At 33.4% G+C, this 24,180-nt stretch overlaps 1 protein-coding gene across 25 annotated transcripts in view; it reads left to right on the plus strand.

Annotated features, from left to right (window-relative positions):
- ZNF438 (zinc finger protein 438) overlaps window positions 1–24,180 on the plus strand; it is a 203,281-nt gene that overhangs the window by 133,396 nt on the left and 45,705 nt on the right. For 17 of the 25 annotated variants that reach the window (XM_079105836.1, XM_079105833.1, XM_079105821.1 and 14 more), the window contains one exon: window positions 953–1,034. The exons of 5 other annotated variants lie outside the window; for them this stretch is intronic. The gene's annotated coding sequence lies outside the window, so the exon portion shown is untranslated. Of the gene's footprint in view, window positions 1–928; window positions 1,035–24,180 lie in introns of all 25 variants that reach the window. 3 more of the 25 variants (XM_079105814.1, XM_079105817.1, XM_079105822.1) reach the window with 1 other exon arrangement.

Below are 24,180 nucleotides of genomic sequence, written 5' to 3' on the forward strand. Positions count from 1 at the left end.
TCTGAAATACCTTTGCCATGTTTTAGTTAGATCATATAGTTCGTGTCATTAATGTGGAACATTAACATTCCTTCTATCATTAATACTGACTTTTATAAGTGTGAAGATGATTCACCATGCAGTATCAAAAAGCCAAATGTTTTTATTACTTTCACCAAGAGGTTATATGAGTTGCTGTTCAAGATGATGAAGAGTGAATAGGATTGAGGACTAGGAAAAGAAAATTAAAGTAAAAAGTTGTCTGGGCCAAGCTCAGTGGTGCACATCTGTAATGCCAGCTGCTCTGGAAGCTGAAGCAGGAGGTCTATAAGCTCCAGGCCAGCCTTGGCAACTTAGGAAGACCCTGTCATAAAACAAAAATTTTTAGAAAGGCTAGGGATGTAACTCAGTGGTCGAGTACTTTCGTAGCAAGCACAAAAATCCTGGGCTCAGTTCCCAGTTCCACCAAAAAAACAAGAGCTGTTGTCTGAGATTTATCATTTCAGATGTTGTTTTCTGCTTTTCAGAAACATAAAATTTCAACACATAATTAGGAAAGTTAGAAACTTTTGAAGGATTTGGAAAGTGATGTAATTTTCCTGCTGCCCAAATAATGATGACAGTAAAGTTGAGTAGCAGCTCCTGGAGATTATGTGTGAAGGTACAAACTATTGACTACATAAAAATCACAAACAAAAGTTAGGCATTTGTTTTGATTTGTAACTTCATATAGTTCAATAATCAGTATTTAATCATGTCCACATACATACATTTTGAGAAATCTTTGTACTTTACTCAAGTGGTAAACGTTTGTGTTAATAATAGAATAAGGCAAATGTCTGTATAGATTTTGCTTATAATCCTAAATACTGTGTTATTTTTTTTCAAAGACATGTAGATGTATAACATGACAAACAAATAATATTGTTTAGTATTTTTCTCTTAAAAGTTTGCAAATCTAATTTTTTTCTAGGTGTGTTGAAGAAAGCCAGCATATATTATCTTCTATACGTTTTGACAGAAGTAACAACAAATTTCATGCACGAATAATACAGGTATTTTTTATTTTTATTAAATTTTTTACATTGATATGATTGTCTTAATTTCTAGATTCTCATAAGGCCTATTTTAAAAATCAACTGCAGTGGATACTAATTCCCTGAGCATATTTTATAAGTGATATTTTTTAAATCATAAAATTTATCTTTTTGTCATATCCAGTGATATGATGTTTCTTTCAAAAATGCTTGGGCAGACTAAGTTTTATTATTAACTGTTTGAAAAAAAAAAAACTTTTTCATATGCATGTGTATTTTTTATATTCATATTGCTTTGCAGTAATTTATTGCCAGTGAGATTGATGTGCAATTAATCATGGAATATAGGATAACTATATTCATTTCTTACTTTACTCTCCTTAGAGTTCTACAGAATAGCTGCATGAAGATCAGCTCCAAAGTGGGGATATGATTGCACATACATCTTACCATTAGGATATTAGATCAAATGGTGAACACCCTCTTGACTACACCAGAATAGTTTGTTCTCCATTCCCAGGTTCAACACTAAACCAACTAGACCCAACACTCACTCACAGAACATGCCACCCCAAAAAAACAGAATACACATTTTTTCCAAGCATGTATGGAACATTCTATAGAACAGATGATAGACTACAAAATAGTCCTCAGTAGAATAAAACGTATGTCAGAGATAAATAGTATGTTATCTGCCCACTGCAGAATAGAATTAGGTATAAGTAACAGAAAGAAATTTGGGAAATGTACAAATATTTGGAAATTAAGTAATACTTCTAAATAACCAGTGGGTCAAAGAAGCAAGGTAAATTAGAAAATACTTTTAAGATAAAGTAACACACAACACTGTATCCCAAAACTTATGGGATGCAATTTAAAAAAAAACAGGGAAATCAATAGCTATACATGCCTATATTTTTTAAAAAATGATCTCAAATTGATAAACCCTTCTTAAAACACCTAGAAAAAGAAGAACACCTAAACAAGCAGAAGGAAGAAAATAATAAAACATAAAACATACATAAATGATACCAAGAATAAAATCAATAGAGAAAATCAATGAAAGGAAAAGTAGTTTCTTTGAAAAAATTCAACAGAATTGATGATTTTTAGCTAGACCGACCATGATAAAACAATACTCAAGTTACTAAATCAGCAGCAAGAAAAGAGGCATTACTATTAACCTTAAAATAAATTTTAAAAAATAGAGTTATAAAGAAATACTAGGAACAAGTGACTGGGTGACTTAGACAAAAGGGAGAATTCTTAAAGGACAGAAATTATCAAAACTGACTCAAGAAGAAAGAGGGAATCTGGACCTATGATAAATAAAGCAATCAAATTATAATACAAGAAACTCCACACACACACACACACACACACACACACACACACACACACACACACACAAAACCCAAGCCCAGATGTTTTCACTGGTGAATTATATAAAAAATTTAATTTTTCCAAAACATAGGAGGGCATACTTCCTAACTCATTCTAAGAGACTGGTATTACCCTGATGACAAAAGCAAACAAAGAAAATTACAGACCAGTATCCCTTAGGAATGTAGGTACAAAAACCCTTAACAAAAATATAAGACCAAGTATATTTATATATTTAGTAATATATAAACTAATTTTATATAGTAATATATAAACTAATTTTAAACCAAGACCAAATGAGGTATATCTCAAGAATTCAAGATTGGTTCAACATATAAAAATCAATTAACATAAAACATCACATCCGGGGCTGCAGTTGTGGCTCAGTGGTAGAGTGCTTGCCTAGTATGTGTGAGGCACTGGGTTCAATCCTCAGCACCACTTAAAAATAAATAGATAAAATAAAGGCATTCTGTCCATCTACAACTAAAAAAATGTTTTAAAAAATCACATTAATAATGAACAAAAAGCCACATGACATCTTAATAGGCATAGAGAAAGCATTTGACAAAATCTAAAGTTCCTTTTATCATAAAAACGCTGAAAAAACTAGGAGTAAAAGAGAACTTCCTCACCCTGATGAAGGGAAACTGTGAAGACCCTATAGTTAATATTGTTCTTAATGGTGAAAAACTAAAAGTTTTCCCACTAAGATTAGGAACAAGATATGGTTGTGTTCTGTTTCTCCTTCTGTTCAGCATTGTTTTGAAGGTTCTAACCAGGACAGTCAAGCAAGATAAAGAATAAAAGTCATTCATATTGGAAAGGAAAAAATAAATTTTTCTTTATTTGTATAGGACATGATCTTATATACAAAAAGTCTTAAGAAATGCACTGAAATAGTAGTGAGAATGAGATTAGCAGGGTTGAAAGATATATGCAGTCAGTTGCATTTATACACACTAGAAGTGAATACTAATCAAATTAAGAAAACAGTTACATTGACAGTTGCATCAGAAAAGAATACTTAGTTTAACAAAAGAAGTGCAAGACCTATACACCAAAACTTTTCTAAAAAATAGTGTTTTGAGAGATTAAAGACAGAAGTGAATGGGAAGAAGTCCCATGTTCTTTAACTGGGAAGCTTAACATTGTAAAGATGACAGTACTTCCCAAATTGATCTACATATGTAGCACAATCCGTATGGAAATCTGTAATGCTCTTTTTTTGCCAAAATTGATAGGCCGATTCTAAAATTCATATGGAAATGCAGGGGACTTATAATAGCTGAAACAGTCTTAAAAAAGAAAAAGTTGGAATACTCATACTTACCAATTTCATGATTTACTACAAAGCTTCAATAAACAAGACAGTGCGGTACTCAGATAAGGATAGACATATAGATGAATAGAATTAAGAGTCCCAAAACAAACCCTTATACTTATGGTACACTGATTTTCAACATATACAGTTCAATGGGAGAATAGTTTGTTCAACCAGTGATCCTGGAACTACTGGATATCAACATGCAGAAGAATTGGCACACGCCTGTAATTCCAGCGACTTGGGAGGCTGAGGCAGGAGAATTGCAAGTTTGTGATCAGCCTCAGCTGTTAGTGAGGACCTAAGTAACTTGATGAAACTCTGTCTTAAAATAAAAAATAAAAAGGGCTGGGAATGTAGCTCAGTGGTAAAGCACCTCTGAGTTCAATCCCCAGTACCCAAAAAGAGAAAGAACCCAATTAAAAATTGAACAAAGTAATTGAATAAATTAATTAATAGATATATTTTATGTATATAAGTTACTAGTAAGCACATGAAAAAATATTCACTGTCATTAGTCATTAAGAAATAACTATAATCAAATACCACATAATCAAGAAATGGACAAAAACATATATTAGTAAGAATATGTAGAAATTGGAACCCATGTGTGTTACTGGTGTAGATATAAATGGAGAACTTCTTTGGAAAAGTCATTCCGAAGTTTAAATATAGAGTTTTCCTGTGTCTTAGCCAATATCTTATACCTACATGGAATATACCAATTCTATTCCTAGATATAAAGAAGAGTATATTTAATGGTATGTGAATTATACCACAAGCAAAATTCTGAGTTATTCCTGGGTTGTCTGTTACTATGCCAGATGCTTAGGGTGCCATATGAACACAAAGGCATGTGAACCCTTACCCTTCTAGAACTTCTTGTCTATTAGGGGTTCAGAATCACAGTTGTGGTAACTACTATAAGGGAAAGATAAAGGTTTCACTGAGACTATTAACAAGGATATCTGAACCAGAACAGGCCAGAGACAGTTCTCCTAAGGTAATGATTTTGCCTTGAGACCTCATTATTGTTTGATTTTTAAATGTCTCCCAAAGGCCCATATGCAAAAGGCTTGGTTGTTTAGTTGTCACTTTGTGGCACTTTTGGGAGGTGGTGGAACCTTTAGGAGATGGGGCCTAGTGAAAGGAAGTTAGGTCACTGGGGCATGTGCTTGAAGGGAGTATTGCAACCCAGTCTCATTCCTGTATCATTTTACATCCTGGGCACCATAAGGTGAGCAGTCTCTTCTGCCATGTGCTCCTACTACCTTGATAAAGTGCCTCACTACAGACCCCAAAGCAACTGGTCTGAAACTTCAGACACTGTGAACCAAAATAATTCTTTCCTCATTTATGTTGATTTTCTTAGGTATTTTGTCACAGCAATGAGAAGCTGGTTAATAACAGATCTGAAGGATGCATTCAGGATATCAGGGCATAAAGGGGAGAAGAAAAACAATATAGGAAGGTGTCAGACATGTATAAAACTGTTAGAAAAACCTTGGGTATGATCATAAAACTGAGGGAAGGCTAGTATGTCTGGGACACAGAGTGAGAGGCAAGGAGTTCAGAATGAAGCAGGTCCAGATTAGACTGTATAAATTCCCCTAGACTGTTATGGTGTCTAAGGGGATGATATGTTCTAATTTGTGTTTTGAAAATATCACTGTAGTTTTGTTGGTTAGAGAATGGGGCAGGAATGGAAGCAAAGCAGTGGGGCCAGGGTATGAAAGAGGATGGAGTGAGACAGACTTCATTACCCTATGTACATGTATGATTACATGAATGGTATGAATCTACATCGTGCACAACCATAGAAACAAAAAGTTGTACCCCATTTGTGTGCGATGAATCAAAATGCAGTCTGTAAAAATAAAATAAAGAAATAATTTTTAAAAAACTCTTAGTGGTCTAGGCAAAGCATGAGATAGCAGCTTGTATCAGTTAGTGGAGATGAGAAGTGGACATATTTGAGGACTTTTTTAGTGGGGGGACCAGGAATTTAACTCAGGGCACTTTACCATTGAGCTACATCCTCAGCCCCTTTTCTTTGTTTTATTTTGACACAGGGTCTCACTAAGTTGCTTAGGACCTCGCTAAGTAGCTGAGGCTGATCGTAAACTTGCAATCCTTCTGCCTCAGCTTCCCAAGTCTCTTGGATTACAGGTGTGCACCACCATGCCCAGCTATTTGAGGACTTTTTAGGAGATAAAATTGACTCAGTTTCAGGAAAACTGGAAGTAAAGGAGGCAGATGTAAGACATGACTGAAATGTTTTAAAAGTGAATGAGTTGGAGGGCTATTTCTAAAGTAGATAGTTCCCTCATTGTACACACTGTTTTGAAAATTGCAAGTAACAAGAATAATTTTTTCTTCTGTTGATAAATACCTTTTTTTTTTTTTTTTACCAAGGCAGTCACATAAAATATAGAAGTATGCAGTCTACCAGTAACACATTTTGGAAAAATACAAATTTGAGAAAATTAGATTTTTTAATATTTGCTGGATGGATTTTTTTCTGAGAGTCTCTTTTGTCATAGTCTACAACCTCAGTGTCTTATTATAATGTACTTGACCCAGTGCTGTAGAGATCATCTGTTATTTAAGTTTCCTCATGTTGATGTAAGTGATGAAAATAGACTCTGAAATAATTTTCTGGCATATGACTACTTCCAATGAGGAATATCTGGAATCAATTCAGTTTTAGTATTCCTTATTTCCTTGGCCAGAAAAAGTCCTAAAATGTCAAATTTTTCAAGTGATATTTTTATTCTGTATTTTTGTGGAAGTGTTAGCATTTTATTAAAACTTCTAAAAGCCACTTTGGCAATTGAACACTATATTGAAATAAATTTTAATGTGTACCCTAAGTTTTTTTTTCAAATGACCCCTGAAGAGTTGGTCATTGGGTATACAGTTAGATTTGGAATGCCAGCACATAAAACCAACAGACAGATGAAGATCCTGTGAAGAAAACAGAATGTGCACAAGTGGGTGGTTATTTAAGTTATACTGTAACTGTTAGAAGAAGGGTATCTCCCTGGTTATTAGTGTTTTATTGCTAATGTGTCAGTGACAGACAAACATCATAAATCTACAAATGCCCCTTGTATACAACAAAACTTGAGGGAAATTTAAATTAGGAAAATGAAGAGTAATTTAGAAAAAATAATAGTGACCTGTCTTTGCAACTTTCTCTCTGGGGTATTTTCACAACATTTGTTCTCATGAGCCAGCACAAACTGAAAGAGTCGGGTACTGTTCCTAATTTTTCCATGAGAATACCAAAGTGCTCATCCATTTGAATCACCTTTCCATTTTTGCTATTGTCAGCATAGGCTCAATCTAAAGATTAGCTCTGTATTATTGATGAACTTTAATTATCTTACCCGTTTTTTTTCCATGTTATTCTCTTGTGCATGTTAAATTCTGAGGATTGGCATTTGAAATGGGAATTTTAAGAATGGAGAAATTTCAAGGTTAGAGAACAGAACCCAGTACCTGTCTATAAGCCTCATCTATACATGTACTAGCAGTGTGAGCTTCAATAATTTACTTAGCCTCTCTGGCCTAAGTTTCCTTTTATGTAAAATGGGATTCATTAAATACCCATCCTATTGCTATGAAGAAAAATAAATTAGCACTCAGTAAAGTGCTTAGAACAGTTTAGAACACGATAATCTCAACAGTAAAAATTTCTGCTACTGTTTTTATACCAATAGCACAGCTCTCTAATTCCCACCTGGAAATTAAGAGCTTAATGTTGGCCAGGGTTTTTTGTTGTTTTGTTTTGTTTTGGTGGAGCAAGAACAAGGGTACATGGCTAGTAGGGTTTATAAACTGAGTTTACTAAACCATTGGATTAGGGGTAAGGGTTAACAAACTATGACTTGGGGGCCAAATTGGGCCTGGTTTTATGTAACCTACAAGGTAGGAATGGTTTACATTTCTAAGTTACTGAAAAAACAAAAGGAGATGGTTGTTGTGATGCATGAAGATGATATAAAATTGATTGCAGTGTTCATAAATAAAGCTTTATGGAACTTTATAAATATCATTTATATTGTCTGTTGTTGCTTTCATGCCACAACAGCAGAATGGAATAGTGACAGAGTCCATAGTGTCTACAAAACTGGAAATATTTTCTACCCTGGTCCTTTGCAGAAGATGTTTTCAGTTCCTGGCTTTGCGGTGTTTATTAGCCTATTGATAAATGAATAGTTCATGCCTTTTACCCTTCCTGTTTTGACAGAAAGGTGTATGCTTGCATAAAAAAGCATGACTTTAATCAGCTATCTTTATAGCCAGAAAACTTTTCTTTTGATTTGATTTGGAAAAAGTGTAACTTTCCACATTGGTTAAAATTCTCTTGAAACTGGAATACAAGTTTATGAGTAGATTTAATTCAGTGTTTGTGAATTGGTAAGTATAGAAATGCCAAATATTATACACATTCATTAAAGAGTATTATGGTTTGAAGTCCTCTTGAAAATTGTCATGACCACATGTATATGTTGTTTAAGGATATCTGCTATTCCATGATTCTTTTTAAGTTTTTTTAAAGTAATGAATTCTGAAATAGTCACTTAATAACTTTTCAGTGATAACATACCTTAAGACTATAGTAGCATGCTCCCATTTCAAGAGTTACTTATTAGGTTTTTTTAAGGCTTTGACTTTATGACGTAGAACCTAATATTTATAAGGTAGCCAAAACTCTAGAGACTTCAGCATTTGTGCTTAGAGAACATATGCTTTAATTTTGTCATACTGGTCATTTAGACAAATAACCTTTTTCTTCCTTAGGCTATTTTTAACTTTTTGTTTAACTTTTTGTTTGCTGAGTTACATAATCATCATTAGGAAGTATTTTGTCCCTGAAGAGCCATAAAATTTTGTGTCTCCTTTTGCTCAAGCCTATATATTTTAAAGTGGATAGGTTTGAAAGAACATGGGAACATGACATTTGAACCTTTCCCTTGTAGAGCTTTGAGTCTGTTGAAAAAGTCAGATTTAATGTTAAGTATGGTCAGTGTTGGGAAAGAACTAAATTATGCAAAAGTCACATAGAAAAACATGGACTAAATAATCTGAGTAAGTCAGAATATTGTTTCTTTGAATTTTTTTTCTTTTGAGTTTGTCCTTATTATTTAGTCTGTTAATAGGTTGCAATTATTTGTGGTTCAGAAAAGTATTGAAACCAATTTTAAGAAATTATATTAATGCCCCCTCTTACTGATACAGGCACAATCTACTCAATTCCTGTGTTAAATGGTTGATGGATGGACTTCGTGTGTTTGATTTTGCCAGAAATTTATCTATTGAATCTAATGCCCACTGTGAAATTGGAATGAGGAAGATAGAAAAAGTGAGAAAAGACTTCCATTTAGTTAATTAGTACTTGAAAATCAAATAGCTGTCCTTCTTGAACAAAAATCTTTTAAAGTAGATTCTTGCTAAAGGTTCCCCCGCCTTTTGAATAGTTACTTATTGAATATAAAACAGGTGATTGTATAGTTACATATATATATATATATATATATACATACACACATACACATACATACATATATATATATATATATACACACACACTTACTTAACAACAGGGATACTTTCTGAGAAATGTCATGAGGCATTGTTGTTGTAGAACATCATAGTATTCATACACAAACTTAAATGGAATGGTCTACTACACACCTAGCTCTATGGTATAGCCTATTACTCCTAAGCTACAAACCTGTACAGCATGTTATTGTACTGAACACTGTAGGCAATTGTAACACAGTGATTCATGTATCTAAATACACAAATTATTCAGGAATATAAGATGTCCCCCAAAAGCTTATGATCAGATTATGAGAGATATAACCTGATCAGTAGATTATCCATTTGCTGGATTAATAATTTGAAAGGATTACTGTAATGGGCGATAACTAGGGTGGTAGGGTGTGGCTAAAGGAAGTAGGTCACTGGAAGAGCGCCTTTGGAGTTTTTTTGCCTTCGTGTTTAACTCTCTCTCTCTCTCTACTTCCTGCCCATGAGGTGAACTGCTTTCCTCTAACACAACCTTCCACCATGATGTTTGCCTCACCTCAGGCCCAGAGCAATGGTTAACTGACCATGGACTGAATGGACCATGGACTAAAACCATGAGCCCAAATAAACTTTTTCTTCCTCTAAATTGTTCTTGTTCAGTATTTTGACCATAGCAACAAAAAAAAAAAAAAAAAAACAGGCTCACACAAAAACTTAGAAAAGGAACAGTAAAAATGAAAAAATGGTTCACTTACAACCTGAATGAAGTTGCAGGGCTAGAATTTGTTCTGGGTGAGTGAGTGAGTGATAAGTGAATGTGAAGGTCTGTGATATTACTGTGTACTATAGTAGACTTTAGAAACACCATACACTTAGGCAACACTGAATTTATTTTTAAAATTTTTATTTCTTCAATAATAAATTAACCTGAGTTTTCTGTGACTTTTTTTTTTTTTTTTACTTTGTGAACTTGGTAATTATTTCTAACTTTGACTCATTTGTAATAACTCAGTTTAGAACACAAGTACATTGGTAGAGTCAAACAAAAATATATTCTTTTTTTTTACATCCTTGTTCCTATGAACCTCTTTCTCTTTTTAAAATTTTTATTTTTATTTTTTTACTTAAACTTTTTTCTTAAAAAATTAAGACACAAACACACATTAGCCTAGGCCTACACAGGATCAGGATCATTGATATTTCTCTTCCATCTCTACTACATCTTGTCCCACTGATAGGTCTAGGGGAATAAGATGCACAAAGCTATCATCTCCTATAATAACAATGCCTTCTGTTTTTTAATAAGTAGCAGGATTATACTCTAAAATAACCATAAAAAATATAGTAAATATAGAAACCAGTAACATTGTCATTATTAGGCATTTGTACAATATATAAGTACAATATATAATTATGCATTATGCACAGATTTTTTACACCAGCAGCACTCAGCTCTCTACACTTTGAGAAATGCATGTGAGCATGACTGTGATGTCACTAGGCAATGGGAATTATTCTGCTCCCTCATAGTTACATAACCACTGTCATGTATATGATTTGTTGACCTAAAAGTGTCCTTTATGCAGGAATGACTGTATATATTATCTAATTACATTTATATATTGATTTTACATATACAGTGTGTATACACATATACACATACATATATGTATACTGTGCAAAAAATGGGTAGTCCCACCAACCCAAGCACCAAAAGTAATCACTTTTCACAATTTAACATTTCTTTATGGGAATATACTTTTTTTTTTTTTTTTTCTTTACAAGACATATTGGGTTCGAACATACCTCTTCTACAGCTTTTTTACTTAAGATTATTTTATGGACATCTCTCTCTCTGCCACTATTTATTGAGAACCACCTATCTTCTAGATCTACTTTATTCTTCTTTTCTTTTCATGTTGATAATGTTAAGTTTTACATCCTCAAGGTAGAACATTTGAAAGATTTACAAAAGCGTATACAGTGGAAAGTCAATTTTCCTCCCCAAATATAGTGTATTTGCTAGTTTTCCCCTTTCCAGAAGCTACCACTGTAAGGAGTTTTTTATCTTTTGAATCATCTGTTTATCTGTTTCTTTATTCAGTATTAGGAACTGTATCTAGTGACAGTGTTTATAACCTAGACCTAAGAGCCCTAGGATTATACTACCTGTTTATAATACTTAATTTTGTACAAAATATGTTTCTCAAAAAATACATGGTGATAGTTTGGATATGAGGTGTCCTCCATTAGCTCCTGTGTTAATACAGGAATATTCACATAGAAAAAATTATAAGAGCTGTAATTTAATCATTCCATCCCAGTTTGAATGGACTGACTGGGTGGTAATTGTAGACAGATGGGGCATGGCTAGAGAAGGTGGGTCACTGGGGGTGTGCCCTGGAGAGTTCATCTGCCCTGTGGCCCCTTCCCTTGCTCCTTGTGCTTCCCAGTTGCCATGAGGTGAGCAGTTTTCCTCTACTACAGCCCTTCCACCCTAGTGTTCTGCCTCACTTTGGGACCAAAGCAATGGGAGTCAGTCAACCATGGACTGAATCTCTGAAACCAGGAGCCAAAATAAACTTCACTAAGTTGGTCTTGTCAGACATTTTGGTCACAGAAACATAAAGCTGACTAACACAACATGGAAGTACAGTATAAAAAAATTAGAAAAAATTGACCTGTGCTAGATAAGAAGATACCCTCTTCACCAAAAACATTATATAATTCCTTAATATATCACGCTTTTTTATATATCTCCTATAAATTTATCTTTATAAATATTCTTTATTTTATTTTCTTGTGATTGGGCACGTATACACCTGACTTAAATCCAGTGTGACTTTAAATCCAACTGTGCTTCCAGTAACAGTTAAATAAAAATCCTCAGTGATTGCCATTTTTGCTTAATTGTATGTTGTTTATGAGACCTATTGTTTTTATGCTAATATAATTACATTTACTTGTTTATTTCAGTTTTTAAAAAGTAAAATTTACCATCTTGGCCATTTTTAAGTGTACTCGTCAGCAGTGTTAAGTATATTCACCTTGTTGTGAAACTAAACTTTACAACTTTTCATCTCATAAAACTCAAGTTCTCTACCCAGTGAACAACTCCCTATTTCTACTGTCTCCAGCCCATAGCAACTACTATTCTGCTGTTTCTATGAATTTAACTGTTCTAGATAGCTTATATGATGAGAATCACACAATATTTATTCTTTGTGACTGACTTCATTTAGCGTAATACCCTCAAAGTTCATCCGTGTTGTAGCTTATGTCATTACCTTCCTTTGTAAGGCTGAATATTATTCTGTATGTATATTTTGGTTTTCCATTCATCTCTTGCTAGATTGATTGACCTCTGGGCTATTGTTAATAATGCTGCCATGAACATGAGTGCACTTATATCTCTGAAATCTTGCTTTCAACTTTTTGGACATTTACTCAGAAGTCCAATTACTGGATCATATGGCAATTTTAAATTTTCCATAGTGGTTGACCATTTTACATTTCCATCAACAGTGGACAAGAGTTCCACCTTTTCCATATATTCACCAACACTCATTTTCTGAATGTTTTGTTTTGTTTTGTTTTGTTTTAATAATAACCATCCTAATAAGTTTCAATGAAGTGATTGTGGTGATTGTGGTTTTGATTTGCATTTTTCTAGTTTTTGGTATTGTTGTTGAACATTTTTTTAATGTATTTGCTGACCACTTGAATGCCATCTTTGGAGAAATGACTATTCAGATCCTTTACTCAATTTTAAATTGGATTGTTTATTGTTGTGGAGTTAGGATTTCTTTATAAATTCTGGATATTAGCATCTGGATATGATTATTATAATTTGCAAATATTTTCTTCCATTCTATAGGTTTCCTTTTCACTCTCCTGATTGTGCCCTTTGATGCACAGAAATTTTATCTGCTTTTATTTTGCCTAGGTTTTTGGTATCATATTACATTTGTATTAAACTTATTCTCTCAACTAATTTTTCTAAACTAATAAGAACAAAATGTAATGAGCGGTTCAGATAATTATAAAACCATTGCTTTATGCACTGACTTAAAATGTTGCTTCATCATCTGACATGGAAATGTATACTTTTGGATTACAAATTGTAGTTTGAGATATGGATTTATGAAGAAATAGATTATGGGAACATTGTCAAATTTATAAAATAAAGGATCAGGAAAGTGTTCCTAATCACGTCCAAGTTGGAATCCCTAATAATCCACAATAATCCACAATGAACTATTGTAGAAGTCCTTGCCAAAAAAAAAAGTGGTTCTCTATCGCCTTGTGCATTCTTTTTTTCTCATCTTTCCTATATTGCATTGCCTCATATTCAGTTAACACCTCTAAACTTCAAAATTTTTATTTGAAGGTTAACTTTCAAATTTGGAGAACTAAAAGATGTTCTTGAAGTATTTGACTTTATCTCAACTTAGATTTTAATATATGATGGCATTTGGGTTTTTTTGTTCTTATTATACATGACAGCAGAATATATTTTGATATGTTATATATACACATGGAGTATAACTTTTCATTTTTCTGGTTGTACATGATGTGGAATTACATTGGTCATGTGTTCATATATGCACATAGGAAAGTAACGTCCGATTCATTGTACTATCTTTCCTATTTCCATTCCCTCTCACTTCCTTTCATTCCACTTTGATATTACACTTGATCAGCAACATTTACACTAATTAGGACAGTACACTAATTAGTAGATATTGATTATCAAGGCTTTCATCAGTGCACAAGAAATACCTTATAAGCCTTTTTTTAACTTCAACGGGGACACAAAGGACTAGTTCTTGACTGATTTTCTGTGTCTTCTAAAATATTTAAACTAGAATTTAAAGGATTGTTTTCTTCACATGCTGTTTTGCCTCTTAAAGTAATGTTGCCATTGTTCCTTTTTCCCTCCCACTTCCTCTTTCTTTCCTGATTACTACTTTTTCCTTTTTTTTTTTTTTTTTTCCTTCTCATTAGTCTTAAACAAACGTCGACACACCTCCTTGACTACTGTTCCTTCCCTGCCCAAACTCATCATTCCTGGCCTTGGTTCTCATCTTTATCCTCCAGTGTTTGTAAGGGTTAAAGTGAGCCCATCATCATCTGTGTGGGAATATCATCACTTCTCTAGCATTAGAGAACTCACACAGTGAATAATACTCACCTGCCAAGTCGGATGGTTATCCATCCCACCTGGTGCTCAGGCTAGTTGTTAGGTGCTCATCTCTGAACCTGAACTAGCAGGAAATCACTAACCTTAGATATTGCTACTGGACCATCTTGTTCTCCAAACACATAAAGCAGTTTGTTCTTGAAAACCTAAGCACAGAAAGAAACTACTGAAATATTGATATGTTTTCTCCTTTTATTTTCTTTTAGGTTTAAATAGTAATGGGTATAAATAAATATTCAGTTGACAAAACAAGAGAAGCATATGAAAACAGAAAATAAGTGAAACCTGTCCCTAAGTAGGCAGTGAACTATGACTTTTGGTTCAGTATTCTACCCACATGAAATTAGAAGTGTAACATTTTCTGCAGAAAGAGTCCAGGTATGCTAAGTAACTTTCCAGCTAAGCTTTAGGTGAATGAAAATTCAGGTTTTTGAGTGGTTACATTATTCATGTAGGCCTCTGGTGAACCGTTTTACTCTACCTAAGACTGCAGTAATCTTATTTGAGAAGTTGTATTCGTTAGCAAAAGGTACCAAAATATATTTAGCTAGGGTTATAGTGTTTAATTGTAATAGTATTATTATGGTAACTACCATAATTAGTTTCAGATTTACCCTTGTTCCCATAGGACAAGGTTCTTTTAGTTTTTGATGCCTACTTAAGGCATGAAAATGACAGCAAAATTAATGTCATGACCTTTATAGCCTGTTTATGGTTTTTCCATGTAGTACCCTAAAGGACTTAGGAAGCAGTGTATATCTAAAATAAACTACTTAGTATGGACAAGTTAAAAATTGGGTTAATTGGGTTCACCTGATCTTTAGCTGGTAGCAACTCAGTGAAGAAAACACATTAGACAAAGGAGCACAATGCTTACAGTATAAAATTATCTCTAAAATGTCTGTATGTTCTATAATGTCTTTTAAAAGCATTTAAAAGGCTACTTTTTCAAATATGTAGGATTTTTTCCTTTTTATTATTTATCTTGTCTTTTTTAAATTGGGGAAATCACTGTCTTTTTGTATTCCTACAAGAATATGTTAACACCAAGGGATCATGCTCCAGGAACACTAGCACCTTCCTTTTAGTAGTGTTGTGCAGCCACACTCTCTTACAACTGAAGCTTTTTCCCTTTTCTAATGTCTCAATAAGACTTTCCATAAATAAGCATTCTTCTAAATCCTTAAGATGTGAACCACAGTTTCATTTTATTGTCAGGGTTTGTGTATTTCAACAAAGTGCAGTGTTTGCATATGCAACTAAAGTTGAGAAAAATATGTAGGTATGTTAGAATCTCTTCAAAGGTCTTGTTTGTTAGTTTGTTTCCTTTCTTTAAAGCTTTTGGATAATTGACTGAAAAGTGCCAGTGGTAGTTTTTGCAAATAGTGTCTTTGAGGCATTTTCATATGTTGTTGGATAAAGTGGTACAACTTTTTTGAATGACAGTTTGCCAATATTCATAAAAATTTTAAATCGACCTGGCCTAGAAATTTCTTGCTGTGTCTTTATCCTACAATTAGACTTGTGCATGTTAGTAAAAATGTTTTGTATAAGAATGCACACTACAGCTTTGTAAGAGCAAAATCCTGAGAACAATCTAATTGTCAATCAGTGGGTTAAAAAATAGTGGTTCCATATTACTCAGCTTTAAAGAAGAATGAAATTATGGTATTTGCCAGTAAATGGAACTGGAGAATATTGTGCTAAGTGAAATAAGCCAGTTCCAAAGAACCAAAGGCTGAATGTTTTCTCCGATATGCTGATACTAATTCACAATGGGGTGGGGGGCGGCTAGGGAAGAATATAGAGGTACTTTGGATTAAACAGATGGAAGTGTACTTTGGATTAAACAGATGGAAGTGAAGGGAGGGGAGGGAGATGGGAGTGGGAAGGACAGTGTAATGAATTGGACATTATTACCTTATTACCCTATGTGCATATATGATTACCCAGTCAATGTGATTCTATGTCATGTACATCCAGAAGAATGAGAAGTTATACTCCATTTATGTATGAGTGCCAAAATGCATTCTACTGTCATGTATAACTAAATAGAACAAATTTTTTAAAATGATGTACCTCTTCAGTGATACAAAAACAAAAAGAAAAAGGAAAGAAATAGTGATTACATGCAGTGAATCACTATTCAGCCTTTAAATGAAGAAAATTGTTAAGTTGTGATATGGAGAGGTCTCAAAAATAAATGAAAGAAGAGCATCATGTATAATTTGCTTCAATTTGGGGAGGAGGAGAAAGGAATGGGACACATTAACTTATGTACACTCAGATTGTTCCTTAAGGAATACCAAGGTACAGAGTTGTTGCCTCTAAGAGGATGAATTGTGAGAAAAGAATGGGAGGCAAGATTAATTTTTTACTATAGTCCCACTTTTACTGTTTGAACTTTTGCCCCATACTTATTTTGGGGGAGGGGCGAGGGTTACTGGGGATTGAATCAGGAGCACTTGACCACTGAGCCATAGCCCCAGCCCTACATTGTACTTTATTTAGAGACAGGGTCTCACTGAGTTGCTTAGCACCTCACTTTTGCTGAGGCTTTGAACTCATGATCCTCATGTCTCAGCCTCCTGAGCTGGTGGGATTACAGGCATGTGCCACCACAACCAACCTGTACTTTTTTTTTTTAACTAAAATACAAACACAGTGTTTAAAAATAGATTTTGAAGGCTTAGCAATGCAAGAAAATGTTTTTTTGGTTTTTGGTTTTTGGTGCTTGGGATTGAATCCAGGACTTCATGCATACCAAGCACATACTCTACCACTTGGCCATACACCCACCCCATAAATACATATTTAAAGCAGAATGAAAATCATATATATACATATATATATATGTATGTATGTATTATGATTACATGTATTACAAAACCGAAACAAATGAGAAAAGTATAGGGAAGACACTAAGAATATACTAAGACATTAATAGTATTTTATGTTTGACTGTTGGAATTATGAATTTTTTTCTTTGTTTCACATTTAGTAATGTGGTAATATTTTATTAATGGAAATGTAAAAAGTACAAATTTTTAAAAGCATGCTATGCATGTGTTTTAAGTAATATATATATGTATGTGTAATGTATATATGTAATATATACATATGTATGTATATATATGTATATGTTATCTAAATGTTGCTATGGTCTTCCAAAATACTTTTTCACATTACTAATATACACTAGTAGAAGTTTTTTGATAAATGAAAAAATAAGATTCCAGAATGCTTCCTTTTAACCTGAAACCATTTTTTGTCCCCTGTTCTGTTTTAAAGGTTGTTATGTTTTATTTAGCCTTTTCTACATTGGGAATAACCATTTTATGATAACCTAAGTGTTGGATAAAAGCCCTTGGAGCCAGGGAATAAAAAATGTTCAGGTGATACTGAAAAAGTAAATCTGAGACTAGAGTGCTCCAAGTATAAGATGTGAGTTTGAATTATTTTCAGAAGAAGAAAAATCACGAGATTGTATATTAAGCAACAATTCACACAGCCACAGAGCATGAGAAAGAATATAGAGCATGGATGAAATTAGGAAATGGAGCAGAGAAGTGTTTGTTTGTTTTCTTAGGTTTGTTTGGTTTTGGTTTCAGAAAGGATCTCCCTTTGTTGCTCAGGCTAGCTTCAAACTCATCTTCCTGCCTCAGCCTTCCAAATAACTGTGCTTATAGACTCTGCTACTGAGCCCAGTGGGTTGTTTTTGTTTTTGTTTTTTAATTGAATAGTCATTGAAACTAATGGATGGGATTTTAATTTAATGCAGAAATTGTAGACAAGGAAAAAGCTAGAGATGGCAGGCAACAGGACTGAGAGAGTGATGGATTAAACTGGGAACACTGTGAATCATTTAGAAGGGAAGAGAGGCAAGAGGTAGAAATAGAATCTGTTGAAAGTATATCCATTTTTATGGCATTGAAACCAAAATGTGTGTGGCACTTGGCAGCAGGTAAGACTCAAGAAAAAAAAAGAAATGTGAGGAATCCAAAATGATCTTTAAATTTTATCAATTTTCCATAAACCTGATTAGTTTAAAGATGATTTTGTTACAGTGTGTAGACAAGTCTAAAAATGGTGGAAATAGGATCATTTCTAAAGTAATGAATTAAATCCAAACTGAAGTGCTGACAGCCAGGCTGATTGAAAAGAACAAAATAATGATCAGTTTCACAATATTTATCAGTATCATAGAAAGGTAAATGACAGCCTCTTTATTTTGTGGTATTTATTTTGCTGCTGAGTGTCATTTATTACCAAATGATGCAGTTCTTTTTTGACATGCTTTCATCTTCATCAGGATGCTACCTCACTGGCCTTGGTGACCTCTTCATTTCTGTTAAACTCGAAAGCCAGGCTGGAAATTCCAAGAACATTCTGTTTGATAGAAAAAGAGCCAAATATTTTTCTTACAACTATATCTTAGATATTTGTGCTAATAAAAAAAATGGAAGAATGGCTGTGTGTTAAAACTTCCTGAAAACTTGGGTCTTTTTATACTTAGATGAAATTTATAAAAGCATCATTATCAACATAATGCATTGATAGTGTTGAAAATTATTATTTTCTAGGACTTCTTATCTATAGGTGATAAAACTTGAAACAACGTTGAAATATCTGTAAAGTCTCTGAACCTAATACTTGAGAAATTCAAGAGACAGGCATTTTTCTTTCTTTCTTTCTTTCTTTCTTTTTTTTTTTTTTTTTACTTTACTTAAAATATTTTAAAAGTCATTTTAGGAGTAGTGCAGTCCTCCTCAAAACACAACCAGGCAATCTGTACAAATCATAGGAAATTTATACTTGGTCAGTTATCTGTCACTTTTAGTTATGGAAATGTGTAAAAACAGTAACTATTACTTGAAGTTTTAAAAATCAATGACTAAACTTATTGAAACACTGGAAGGTAAAGTTGAGAAATTTTTCCAGAAAGTACAAAAAAGGAAAGAGAAATGGAAAACGAAAAAAATAAAGTAGAATCATCCTAGGAAGATTGACATCTGAATAATAGGAGTTCAAGGTCAGAGAGAAAGAACAGAGAAAAATAAACAAGGAAATCCAAGAAAAATAGTTTAAAGAAATGTCTCAGGAACTGAAATGCACAAGATTCCAGATTGATAGTGCCCATCAAACACTTGGGGAACAAATCAAAATAGACTAATACACTTTGTTGTAAAATTTCTAAACATCGTTTCCATAGAGAAGAAATAATGAAAACAAATTACATACGAAGGACCACAAATCACAATGGCTTTGAACTTCTTCACACCAACATTGGAAACCAGAACTCAGTGGAGCAGTACCTTCAAATTTCAACCTGGAATTCTGTACTTAGAAAAATTGGAGGAAAAGTATGGAGGTATAAATACTAGCCTAATCAGCTATAAAATTTTAAAGTGCTTATCTCTAAGGAAAAGGATGCAGTGGCTGAATTTTTAAAATAAAGTATAGGGAAACATTTAATGTAACTTTGGTTAAAATTTTTTAATTAAAAAGGAAAAAGGGGTTTGGGGTTATGGCTCAGTGGCATAGTGCTCACCTAGCACGTGTGAGGCACTGGGTTCAATCTTCAGCATCATGTGAAAACAAATAAATAAAGTTATTGTGTCCATCTGCTACTAAAAAAAAAATATTTTAAAAAAGAGGGAAAGATTATTCTAGCAGCACAGAGAAAGTAGATTGGAAAGATATAGGACTAGAGGAAGGAAATAATGAGGACCTGACCTAAGGCAGAAAGGTGAGGATGGAACAGAAGTGATGGCTTTGGAAAAACTTCACATGATGAGTAGGGACAGGATACCTAGCATGCTTCAAGCCCTGGGTTCCATCCATGGCAGCGCAAAGAAAGAAAGAAGCAAATTTGAAGGGAGGAGCTACATTAGAAGTTGGAGGTGGTCAGTTGGAATGCATTGTAGGCAGAGAACATTTTGCCCTGGAAACTGAGAAATGGGAATACAAATTTAAAGTTCAAGTTAGAATCACAGAAGTTGTCCTTTATAGAAAACCTGTAAAGAGACAAGAAACATATTCTAGGCTAGAATATGTTTTCCTAAATGAATTTTTTTTTCTGATGACAAAAAAAAAATGACATCCTAAACATCATTTTATCGTATTGTATGTTGTGTTATTTTTTGAATCAGGGATTGAACCCAGGGTTGCTTAATCAGTGAGCCACATCCCTAGCCATTTTTATTTTGAGACGATCTCACTAAGTTGTTGTAGCTGACCTGGAACTTGAGATCCTCCTACTTCAACCTGCCAAGTTGCTGGAATTACAGGCATGCACCACTATGTTTAACTTCCTCCTGAATATTATTAACCTACCAGTTCAGTTATACACACACCACGCATTAAGGAACATTATATGTGCATGCATTTTTGTAAGGGTAAATGATTAGCTCTTGTGCTTGAAAATGTTAAGTATATTCTAGTATACTGCTTTTTTGTTTCTTTTATGAAAGAATTCTAGAGCATTTATTAACATATAGTACTTTTTTTTTTTTTTTTACAATTTTCAACATATGGTATCCAGTTTAATTCTTCCTTCAACTAAGTGAGTTAAGTATTATTCTCTCTCTCTTTTTAAGTTGCAGAAACTGAAATAAAAAGAGATGAAATGACCTGATCGGAATCACACAATAAGAAATTTTAGTTAAAAATGGACATCTCCCCCAGTTAGTTTATGATCTTTCCAGTGATTTTTTTTTTAACTTACTGTATACTTGAAGTTGGGCTAGACCATTATCTTGAAAATTAGTGATCTAATCTTCTAGCAGTTTTTGATTTGGTGAACAGTCATGTGCCTTTGGGAAGATCACCTTAAAAGGTCTAAAAATTCAGGGAAAGTAGGACTACTTCCAAAGTTTCTGCAGCTCTAAGTAGTAGAACAGGAATTTCCTTGAAAGATCTTAAACTAGTTTCCCAGAATGACTCTGTAAACTGTTTTACTCTGTCAGTAACTGATATTTTAAAATATCTGAATTTGAATAAACACTTTTTTGTTGAATTTATTAACCATGTGCAGCTATTTAAGAAAGTAAGGAGTTTGTCAAATATTACTGCATTGTATTCATGTAAATATCAATGTAAGCATTAAGAATTTACTAAGTAGATCAAAATTTATTCTGTAGATTTTAAGCTTCTCTAATCCTTTAGAATCAAATTGAGAATTTTATTTTCATTCATGTCTTAAATAGGATAGATTAAAATAGGAATAAGCATTTATTATAATTCAGCAAATTATTAATTCTATTATTGTCAGGATTTGTGTACTATAATCTTATGCTATTTTAACAAAATGAGCTTTAAAGTATTATAATCTTCATCTTGAGAAACATGACTTCCATCATTGCTTAGAAGTGGTATTTTTTTAAATCAGTGAAATACACCACAACTGCTTTGGAAAATAGGTAGTTGCTTATAAAGTTGTATACCACCCAGCAATTCCACTTCTACATTTTTGTGGGGTTTTTTGTTTTGTTTTTTGGTCCTGGGGATTGAACCTAGGAGCACTTAACCACTGAACCACATCCCCAGCCCTTTTTTATATTTTATTTAGAAACAGGGTCTCACTGAGTTGCTTAGGGCCTTGCTAAATTGCTGAGGCTGACTTTGAACTCGAGATCCTCCTGCCTCAGCCTCGCAGGCCACTGGGATTATAGGTGCACACTACCATGCCTGGCTCCACTCCCTCATTTTTACCCTAGAGATATGAAAACATATATCTACACAAAAGATGGGCACAAGTATTTATATTTATTTATGATAACCAAAAACTGGCAACAACTCAAATGTCCATATCAGTGGATGAATGGATAAACAAATTGTATTACAGCCATATAGTGGGATGCTATTATTAAACCAAGTCCATTTTACAATGAACTACAGTATAGAATAGTCATTCATAGATTCACTGACTGTAATTCTAACTTCAAACCTAAAATCTTTTGGGACTATCACCGTGCTCTGCTTTAGAATCCAGAGGCACAAGATCATAGTAGGGTCAAAACTGGAAGATGGCCTGTCAAAGGAACAGCTACCCAAACATGGCAGGTTATAGTAGTATTTCAGTGAATAAAGCAGAGCCTATTTAAGACACCAAAAGACTCGTTACTGTTTTCATATATTTCCATTTCTCTATTTTTACATTTCAAGTTTTCTTGGCCAAATTTATTACATTATTACATTTATCTGAATGACAGTATGTCTGTCTGGTGATGTATGACATGTTTATTCCCTTGGAAATCGCTTCCTGGAAATAATCATCTAGACTGACATCTACACTGTAATTCTATGATTGGTACCCACATATACAAGAGCATGCACTTATCACACTAACTCACAACATGGGCTAATGTTAATAAGCTTATTGAGCATGGAACAAATGATTATCTTTTATTCTCTAAGGTCTTTATTTTTAGGAACCTTGGCAAGGCAGCATAACAAAGAAGGCAATGTCTGCCTTAGGCTTCCTGAGCAAGGAGTAAATGAAAAATTTCCATTTCTAGCACCATCAAGCTGTCACTTTCCCAAGTAACCAATTCACTTAATTTTCATTTTTAATCAACTCTGTTTAAATATAACATATTAACTAAAATTAAAAGTAATCATATGAGTGATTTATAAAGCTCATTATATTAGATCTTGCCATAATTGATGGCATTCACTGTGGGTATTCTTCAGTTTTTGTTCCTTTCTGATAGATTTTTCTGCTTAATATACTTTTTAGCAATTCAAGAAACAAAAGTCAGGTTATAATTTTATGGATTATTATATACTGTGAAGGACACAGTGACTACTACTATGGTACCATGGTGCCTTTTGTAAAAATGCACATTGACTTTTCTTGTGTGAAGTTTGGAAAAAAACATTAGATTTATGTGACTAATGCATCTTTTCCTCTTAACATTTACATAATGAAGTATCATCCAGGCTAGTCAGAAAATGTAATATTGTGACTATTCAGTTATTTTATTTGATAAGTGTTAGGTATATTAATTATAAAATGTTTTTATTTTTCATAATTACAATAGAATGAAGCTGTTACAGTGCTATACTTGACAGCAAAAGATAGTATGGCTCTTATAATGATACATGCATATCCATGATTATAGTAGCACAATTCACCGTAGCCAAACTATGGAACTAGCCTAGGTATCTGTCAGTGGATGAATGGTAAAGAAAATGCATATAAATGCAATGGAATTATATTCCACCATAAAGAAGAATTAAATTATGTCATTTGCAGGAAAAAGAATAGAAGCCTTAAGAACATCAACTTAACATTAAGTGAGATAAGCCAAACTCAAAAAGTCAAAGTCATATATTTTGTCTCATATGTTGAAGCTAGAGAGGAAAAAGAAAATACAGGGGCCGTCATCTCATGAAAATTGAAGGGGGATTAGTAGAGTAAAGGGACAGGGCGGAGGAAAAGAAAAGGGGAAATACTGAGGAATGATAGTGGCCAAATAATATTGTTAGATACATATAAAAATATATAACTTTGAATTCCACCATTATGTGTAATTATAATGCATCAATAAAAAATATGGAAAACCAAAATGCAGTATGACTTTCAGTGAGTGTTCTACTTTAGATCCCATGATATTGAACATACAGTTAAATTTTATTTTGATACCATAAATAGCCAGAACATCCTTGAGCACAAAGAACAAAGATGGAGGTATTTTATTATATCACCT

The sequence above is a fragment of the Sciurus vulgaris genome (assembly GCF_902686455.1).
Source record: "Sciurus vulgaris genome assembly, chromosome: 12".
Taxonomy (NCBI): Eukaryota; Metazoa; Chordata; class Mammalia; order Rodentia; family Sciuridae; genus Sciurus; species Sciurus vulgaris.